Source organism: Porites lutea, chromosome 1 (assembly GCF_958299795.1).
Source record: "Porites lutea chromosome 1, jaPorLute2.1, whole genome shotgun sequence".
Lineage (NCBI taxonomy): Eukaryota > Metazoa > Cnidaria > Anthozoa > Scleractinia > Poritidae > Porites > Porites lutea.
In genome coordinates, this window is record NC_133201.1 from 31,663,680 (window position 1) to 31,673,797 (window position 10,118).

At 37.6% G+C, this 10,118-nt stretch overlaps 1 long non-coding RNA gene across 1 annotated transcript; it reads left to right on the forward strand.

The window, feature by feature from the left end:
• Nucleotides 1-1,127: 1,127 nt before the first annotated feature.
• LOC140948376 (uncharacterized) lies at nt 1,128-5,102 on the forward strand. The gene is made up of 3 exons (XR_012167032.1): nt 1,128-1,949; nt 2,359-2,474; nt 3,037-5,102. It is a non-coding gene; the product is annotated as an uncharacterized lncRNA (long non-coding RNA).
• Nucleotides 5,103-10,118: the final 5,016 nt, after the last annotated feature.

The window sequence follows — 10,118 nt, forward strand, 5'->3', positions numbered from 1 at the left end:
GCTTCAAACACAAGGAAATATGTAACGGCTTTATTCGGTGACAAAGCAACCTTCATTGACACAAGTAAGACGCCCATCTTTGAGTGGGAAGTCGCAATTCTATTTATCCATCTTTGAGTGGACAAAGTAGTGCTTGTGTCAATGATATTTCAAATGTTGCAACAGTCACCAGGAGATAAACAAGAATATTATTCAGGAATATAATTTCCTTGCACTTCAATTTGTCGTTAAGTTTTGAACACAAGGATATATGTAACAGCTTTTTTTGATGACAAAGCAACCTTCATTGACTCAAGTAAGACGCCCATCTTTGAGTGGGAAGTCGCAATTCTATTTATCCATCTTTGAGTGGACAAAGTAGTGCTTGTGTCAATGATATTTCAAATGTTGCAACAGTCACCAGGAGATAAACAAGAATATTATTCAGGAATATAATTTCCTTGCACTTCAATTTGTCGTTAAGTTTTGAACACAAGGATATATGTAACAGCTTTTTTTGATGACAAAGCAACCTTCATTGACTCAAGTAAGACGCCCATCTTTGAGTGGGAAGTCGCAATTCTATTTATCCATCTTTGAGTGGACAAAGTAGTGCTTGTGTCAATGATATTTCAAATGTTGCAACAGTCACCAGGAGATAAACAAGAATATTATTCTGGAATATAATTTCCTTACACTTCAATTTGTCGTTAAGCTTCGAACACAAGGAAATATGTAACAGCTTTATTCGATGACAAAGCAACCTTCATTGACTCAAGTAAGACGCCCATCTTTGAGTGGGAAGTCGCAATTCTATTTATCCATCTTTGAGTGGACAAAGTAGTGCTTGTGTCAATGATATTTCAAATGTTGCAACAGTCACCAGGAGATAAACAAGAATATTATTCAGGAATATAATTTCCTTACACTTCAATTTGTCGTTAAGCTTCGAACACAAGGAAATATGTAACGGCTTTATTCGGTGACAAAGCAACCTTGATTGACACAAGTAAGACGCCCATCTTTGAGTGGGAAGTCGCAATTCTATTTATCCATCTTTGAGTGGACAAAGTAGTGCTTGTGTCAATGATACTTCAAATGTTGCAACAGTCACCAGGAGATAAACAAGAATATTATTATAACAAGAATATTATTCAGGAATATAATTTCCTTACACTTCAATTTGTCGTTAAGCTTCGAACACAAGGAAATATGTAACGGCTTTATTCGATGACAAAGCAACCTTGATTGACACAAGTAAGACGCCCATCTTTGAGTGGGAAGTCGCAATTCTATTTATCCATCTTTGAGTGGACAAAGTAGTGCTTGTGTCAATGATATTTCAAATGTTGCAACAGTCACCAGGAGATAAACAAGAATATTATTCAGGAATATAATTTCCTTACACTTCAATTTGTTGTTAAGCTTCGAACACAAGGATATATGTAACAGTTTTATTCGATGTCAAAGCAACCTTCATTGACACAAGTAAGACGCCCATCTTTGAGTGGGAAGTCGCAATTCTATTTATCCATCTTTGAGTGGACAAAATGGTGCTTGTGTCAATGATACTTTCAATTTTTGAAAATGCCACAAGGAGATCAACTAGACGATTATATAGTGTTTTTATATTGTTACACTTTAATTTTGTATTGTGCGTCAAGCACTTGGATAAGGGCTTTATTCGATGATAAAAAGCAACCTTCATCTTTTAAATATTTGTCTTTGTAATGCACTACCAGAAAACTGCCTCACTAAGCTCTCTAGTTTTTTTTTAACCAGGCTGTTACAATAATATACATATACATGTAATACATGTATTATTATTTTGATATAAATATTTGACATTTTTTTTGGTCTTTATTTCTTTGAGGTATAATGATGCAGAGAGCAAAAACATGAGGGTATTTTGGTTAATAAAGTGTGGGGAAATTTTGGGTAAAAGAAATGGCCCAAAACAGAGAAAAAAGGTAAGTTGTACACTTTTCTAAGTTTCTTGAATTTGGTATAGTGAAACCCCGCCTTACGGCCACCTGAGTAATACAGTCACCTTGTTATATAGCCACTTTTTTTTGGCGGCCTGGCAAAAACCACCATACATTTCTTGTAAAAAAAATCCTCTTTAATACAGCCACCTCATTAATATGGCAAAACTTTTTTGGCCCATTGATGACTATATTAATGGGGTTCCACCGTAGTTTCTTGGTATTGCCAACAGCTGCAATCCCCTAATGACATGAATACAATAGATTGAAAAGCCACTAAATAATACCCACACCAAAAACGGGAGCAAACCAACAATACTTTTAGCAACACCAAGAAGCACTCTTAATTCCTTTTCTACAGACCTGCACATTTAACATGCTTTCCTTTTGCTAGGGGCCATTTTTCAGTACTGAAGTCAGGGAAGTACCCACGCAGACGTGGTAAGGTGGCAAAATGGAAAACTTGAGGAACACAAATTCGGACAAGATGCCAATTTGAGAGCTAAAAAGGTAGGTAAAATACATGTACATTATTTTGTTAATGCTTGCAGTGCAAATATTTCCACTGTGTAGGCTACGTCATCCACTAAGTGATTTATTTAGCCTGTCCTGTAACAGAGCTGTGCTTTGGCAGTGCCTGGTGGCCCCTGTTGCATTATTGTTGCTCTTGGGTGACAAGGAAGTCTTAGTTTGTTCAAAAACATTCATCCTGGGTAACTGGATCTTTCAGGTTAAGGGCACAACGCTCTTTCATTTTTTAAGAACACAACTCATGTTTTGCATGTTTGTCTTATGCATACATAATTTATGATTGTTATAGAATGCACGAGTGCCACACCCTACCCCCTTTGACATTTTTAATGTTAACAGTGTTGTTGCCATTTATTTAAGGGGTTTGATTGTAGTGTAAATTGCTCAGAGCAGAGAGCAAGAACCAAATCTGAAGATTCAAAATAGTCAGAGTGACTATTTTGCCAGACTAAACTGTTGCTGAAGAACAAAGTAAATGTTAATCAAATGTTTATCACACTAGTCATGCCACTGTGACTAAATAAGTTTTTTTGGTGTTCAGAAATTGAAGAATCGCACAGACGTGTTGGACAAGGCACAACTTTCTCCGAATGACAAAGCCAAAATAAAGGCTTTATTAGACGTACACAATGCTATCCAATTTATGTCTTTGGAGGAGAGTGAAGACAATGAAGAAGGGGGCCAGCTATCCACCACCCAGGTACATCAGGCCACTATGCTCAGAGAGGTCAAAGTTAAGAAACATCAATGCTGTTCTTGACGCCTTTTGTGAGGCTCACATGTCAAAGAGGCAAAAAAAAGAACAGCCAGGAAAATAACCAGAGAGGTTGATAAATACTTGTCAGACAGACCAGTACCAAATAACTGCCCTTCATGGGCAGTATGCCAATAATACCGCCAAAGTAACAAATTGCTACAGTGATCGCTACTATGGCAACTGGGAATAAAAGGTCCAGAAATGATGCTGTGCACATTATGTCCAGAAAATGACCTTTAGCCGAAGCACAAAATGAGATGGCATAGTCGCTCTACATGAGTATAAAATTCTACTTTTCCCCTATTTTTCACTGGTTTAAAACCTATCATATTGTTTTTCTCTTAATCAAGAAAGTATTTGACATTTCTAGTTCACTGGGCAGTAATTCAGTCTTCCCTGCGTTTTACTAACAACGAAACCAAATGAGCGAGAAGCCCTGTGTGACTTTTGGGTGCCACTTGCATAAAGTTGAAATTTGATGGTCAACAGTGACATTCTCTCTTCAGGACTCTGCTTCCACGACCACCATAGTAGAGGTCACTGTAGCAATTTGCTTAAAGTCCCTAATGTATTATCGGCCTTCTTTAGTCAGGATGACCCTGTGATGATCAACTCTAAATTGCACAATTTTATTGGAAAGGTGATAAGAGTTTTATTCTTTAAGACAATCTTTACTCGACTGTGTTCATTAAAATTGCTGAAATTACAGGATAGTCAATGGATTATCCTAAAACTATAAAACAGGGAGTGTAAGATAGACGCATTGTGAAAGCGAGGCGCTTGTTAAAAGTGCACAGTTCGTGATTATTATTCAAACTCAAATGTAGGCAAATTCTGGTAGACTACTTTGTATGCCACCAGGTCTAAGTTGTGTCCATGCAGTTACAGCAGAGTGGCAACAAAAAGTGAGACACATATGTAGAGGTGTTGGCTTATACATTTGTATATAAAGCCTATGGTTAGTTTTGTTTGCATCACTGTCGTCTTTGTAGCAACAGTCTGATACTCCCCAATAATAGCCTCTCATCAGTTTGTGTAGGCTTTAACAATAATTTTTGGGGATGATCCACCAAGTACTGGTACTTGCTAAGAAAAATTAAGGCAGCAGTTTAGATTCTCTAATGAGATTTTATGCAGAAGTAAGACTTTTATTTGTAATATTGTTCTTATTAAATTATGTAATAATTTTGCTGTGAACTACTTCTTGGAGTTATTTTGGAATGGAAATGCACGTTACTTATAATAATGTTAGTTAATTAATTATTATACAGTCAAACCTCTTTAATACGGAAACCAAAGGGACAGAACCAAGTGTCCGCTTTACAGAGATGTCCGTATTATAGAGGTAGGGAATGTATGATTGTTGGCATTTCTGGGACCAATCGAACTGTCCGTATTAAAGAAGTGTCCATAAGAAGAGGTTTAATAGACTCTATAATTATTATGTTAATTTAATCATTTCAAGGAAACAAAATTGAATTTTGTCAGTTCTAAAAGGATTATTTAATAGGCCATTTCCGAGTTCCCCCGGGCCTCTGTTTCAAAACGAGGGTAGGTGCTCAGCGTTTGATATGGAAATCTTTTTTCATTCTCATGCAAATAAAACTCATTTTCACAAGAAAGGTTGCGCACCTAGCCTCATTTTGAAAGTGAGGGTTTTTGGAACTCGGAAGTGGCCTATTTAAATGGAAAAGTTTCAGTTTTGGATATAAAAACTGTAGAAAATAGGAATACATTGTAAGGAGCCTCTTTTTTATTGTGAAAATATTTAATATACATATGTACATATTATATGAAAATGGAGAGAGAATTATTTTAATAAAATCTTTAGTCCCAAAAATGCACCTAAATATGACTCTGCTTGATTTGTGTGTATCAGCGAAAATGGGTCATTGTGGATGTATGAAACGGTCCAGGGTTCTCTCACAAACGTCCACTTTTTTATATACCGGATAGAATGAACATAGGATTCGAAACTGGATTGTTAAGTAAAGTTAACACATTTAGGAAATCTAGTGAATAATCCACCGAAAGTGGAATCTGGGTGAACATGAAGGCTGCAGAAAGTAAACCGATCAAACTGAGTTTCCGCATTCATTCTTCCGGGAACTTAACGGATAATTGAGTATCCTCTGAATTTACGAGCTGCGGAAACATGACGGCGGTTAGCGTTTCCGCAAGAGTAAACCTGACGGAAACGCGAGTATAAGGGATGCGTTTAAGCGCCTCCGCAGAAACTGAAACATGACGGATACACGTGTTTCCCGCAACGGTTAGGTACAATTCCGTCCGCGGATATTCAGGTTTCCGTGAGGTAACCGTTACAAAAACGGAAACGGAAACACCTTTTTTCAACCTGTGTAACTTGCCGCTGAAAGGAACTCTCAGAATCATTCATGCCTGGAAAGTTATCTTTAAAATCAACAGCTCCGGCGTATATCGGCTGACAGACAGTTGACATTTACTACATTCTTTTAAAATATAAAATATAACATTAAATATAAAAATAGAACTGTAAGGTTGGCTGGGGACATGACTAACTTGATACCTGGTTTTATTTTATTCTAACTTAAATATTTTTTTTATCAGTTTGATAGCCATTATCCATTTGTGTCCACAAGACAGAGTTTACCCATTTTAAAGGTATACGGTAAAAGAGGAAACTAAAACGTACAACTGATTTTGCAATATTGCTACAAAAAGAGCTGAGAAGCGATATTGAGCGTTTTACTACCCACGTTTGAGCGTGTTTTTCAATAAATGAAGTTGATGCATGCAAAAACGTTCTTGCAGAATCAGGGACGGTAAACCGAAAGGCCCCCTGATGGGAAGGGGCTGGGGATAGTTATTTAGCTCGGCTGTTTTGGTAGAGCTGTAGGGAAGGGCGGGAAATCTCACAAGTTTTCCAAAAACAAAATAGCCGACCTACTACCTAAAAATATAGTATGAACATCAACAAATATAGCTCGGCAAAAAAAGAAAAGATATTTGAAGAAGTCATTTAATATTCCACTTGGATTTTCCAATAAGCAGGCAAATGGAGAGGGGGACTTGCTTTACACAAATCGAAGCAATTTTGGAATGAAAAATATAACAATTATTAGATTCTTCTTAATTACAACAGGAAGAGTTTTGTAGTTCGAAGGAATCTTCGGTCCGGCGGATAACACCCACTTAGAGCCTTTGTATGTCTTGTTACCTATTGTCCCCTACTATAATATATTGAATTAGATTTGTTTATCTTGCTAAATATAGTTAGCCTAAAGTCTAATATCGAAACACTTGATTTTAATGTTTAAGTATTTTCTGCTCCATGTACAACTGTACAATATTTTGAAATGATTATTCTTGACACTATCATACATTGTTGGAGTGTTGGTATTCAGTTTTTGTTTTTTATTTCTTTTAGATTGTGCTTTTATTTCTAACCTTTATCCTGAGCTGAAACTATATAACTTGCGCCAACATTGCTTTTTAAAACCATTCGTCAATCCCAGTATAGTGTAATATTCTTGCTAAATTTACAACCTGTACAACATGTATGTAGCCATTAGCATTTTTTCTGAGACAAATTAAAGTTTGTAATAATGACAAACCTTCATCGAACTCTAATGAAATGTTATTTTCCTGCAAGTAGAAAATAAATAAATAATTAAATAGATAAATAAAAGCATTTCTTTTTTCTGCTGTTCTATAGGCTTTTTGAAAAGGTTTGATTGGATGACGCAGTCTTTTTCCTAATCAGAATACACTATGGCGTTATCTTAATTGTTGCTAAAGAAAGGGGAGTGTTGTAAGACCTGAACACGTGCTTTCATCAGTCTCTTATAAATTTGAAAGAGGAGGAGAGAAACTGAGGAGAAATGGTGGCGGCCAGCTACAGGTAAAAATAAACGCAAGAGTTTTTTTTTTGTTCTATTTTTGCACATACCAAATTTCTTTATAATACGTGGAAGTGAGAAGTGTTACGCTGTCGACGTGCAAAAACAAGATCCATATTGTTTTTGCACCTCGCTCCCAATGTGTGGCTTCATAGCTCAGTTGGTAGAGCATCGCACCGGTAACGCGGAGGTCACGGGTTTGAATCCCGTTGAAGACCTGATTTTTTTCAGGCTTCTTCTTTCCAATGACTTAAATTGGAAAATTTACTGCGATGATCATTCTTCACGCTCAAGATCTATATTTTTTCGTTTTAGTAAATCATAAAGTATATCAACGAAGTATTCGGTTTAAACCATGATAAATTGAACAATTACACATTAAGTGTATGTTGTTCTCAACTCCTCAGATGTCGTCTTACCATTCTCTGGCTGAACGTCCTATACATTTATCTGTAGGAGATAAACCCCTCGAGTCTGCTCACTCTATTAAATTACTTGAGGTTCACATGACTGACACCTTGAAGTGGGATGATCATGTCAAGCATCTGGCCTCATCTTGTTATGGTGTCCTAGCTGCGCTGAGCAAAATCAAGAACTTTACAAACTACCATCTTAGGAAACATTTAGTTGAATGTCTGGTTCTCTCTCGCTTAGACTTTAATGATATAATCTTCTATCCAATTACTGATTGCCTTTTAAAAAAGGTTACAGCGCATCCAGTTTGCGGCAGCCAGTTTTGTTTTTGGACGCTATGTGAACAATATATGAAAGAACGTAGAGAATGGCACGTTTTAAAGGCCGCGCACAAAGCTATATTCTCACGAATGGCCCAGAAACGCCTCGGACACTTTTCAGTATAGCGCGGCAGCCCTCTTCAATTCTCTGCCATCCAATGTTAAATGTTGTGATAATTTTAAATACCTCACTAAGCAAACATTATGTATTTTAAGGGAACGCTGCCGGGATAGGGCGGAATGATTTCTTGCCAAGTTTTAGATAATGTATGTATATATTGTATAATCACACTTACCTAGCTTTTTACAAATTCATAATTCAGATTTATGTTAATTTCCTCATTTTTTTTTTATATCAGGCGAAGAGCCATACCATGGATGTACTGATATTAAACCGTTATTATTATTATTATTATTATAATTATAATTATTATTATTAGTAGTAGTAGTAGTAGTAGTAGTGGTAGTAGTAGTAGTAAACAACTGTTCCTTTCCCAAAGCGGAGTATTCGTTAAAGTTGCGCATGTAAATTCTGTATAAAAAAATGAGGCGAGACCAGATTAACATTCCCCTAAGGTATTATTATTATCATTATCATTATTATGTCGCAGTATAAAACTTTTGAAAGCTGTCCACATTGTAAGTAGTATAGGGAGCATACACCACTTGAGAAGCTTTACTGAGAAGTAAAAAAAGGTCGGTACGAGACCTAATACGATCCTAATATACATAATGATATGAGTCTCTCTACTTACTGCGCTTTTCACAAACATGCGAACTCTAAAGTTCAAAATCCGCCTTCACAATTGCGTTTTTCGCTGCCGTCAATCATAATTACGATCACAAGCAACAAACCTTGAAGCGCAGAAACACACAAAACGCATCGAAATCCACCAATCACAAATCACAAAGCGTGATCTTTTGACCCCGTTAGAGTAAAGTTTTGTTTCCTAAGAGCTCCGTTAAGATGATTGACGACAGTGAAAAACGCAATGGTCAGTTGGCTCTTGAACTTCAGAATTCGCATGTTTGTGAAAAGCGCAGTAAAAAGCCAATTTAGAATATTATTAAATTGTGACACTGTGTAAAACCTATACAAAGACATGATGATATAATTATCTCTACTAGAAGCCTATTTAGAAAAATTATTCAGTTCTTCTACTCTCATTATCTCTTATATACCTAAACGTGACCATCATAATGAGGTATCTCTACTAAAAGCCTCTTCTAAATAATATCAGAGTCTCATACTCTAAAAAAATCTGTGCTCTACATCCGCTCAAGTACGCTCCGTGCTCTCGCTCCTACAAAGAGGGGTCTTACAACCAGGGGTTCTTACAACCAGGGGTCTTACAACCAGGGGTTCTTACAACCAGGGGTTCTTACAACCAGGGGTCTTACAACCAACGGTTCTCACAACCAGGGGTCTTACAACCACGGGTTCTTACAACCAGGGGTTCTTAAAACCATGGGTTCCTACAACCAGGGGTCTTACAACAAGGGGTTCTTACAACTAGGGTTCTTACAACCCAGGGGTTCTTAAAACCAGGGGTCTTACAACCAGGGGTCGTTCAACCAAAGGTTCTTACAACCAGGGGATCTTACAACAAGGGGTCTTACAACCAGGGGTGCTTACAAACAAAGGTTCTTACAACCAGGAGTTCTTACAACAAGTGGTCTTACAACCAGGGGTCTTACAACCAGGGGTCTTACAACCAGGGTTTCTTACAACCAGGGGTTCTTACAGCGAAAGGTCTTTTAACCAGGGGTTCTTACCACCAGAGGTTCTTACAACCAAGGGTTTTAAAACGAGGGGTTCCTACAACTAGGGGCTCTTAAAACCAAGGGTCGTCAACCAGGGGTTCTTACAACCAGGGGTCTTACAACCAGGGGTTCTTACAACCAGGAGTTCTTACGACCAGGGGTCCTACAACCAACGGTTCTCACAACCAGGGGTCTTACAACCACTGGTTCTTACAACCAAGGGTTCTTGAAACCAGGGGTTCTTACAACCTGGGGTTCTTACAACTAGGGGTCTTTCAACCAGGGGTTCTTACAACCAGGGGTCTTACAACCAGGGGTCTTACGACCAGGGGTTCTTACGACCAGGGGTCTTACAACCAGGGGTTCTTACAACCAAGAAATCTTGCAACAAGGGGTTCTCACAACCAGGGGTCTTACAGCCAAGAATTCTTACGACCAGGGGTCTAACAACCAGGGGTTCTTATTACCAGGGCACTTACAAACAGGG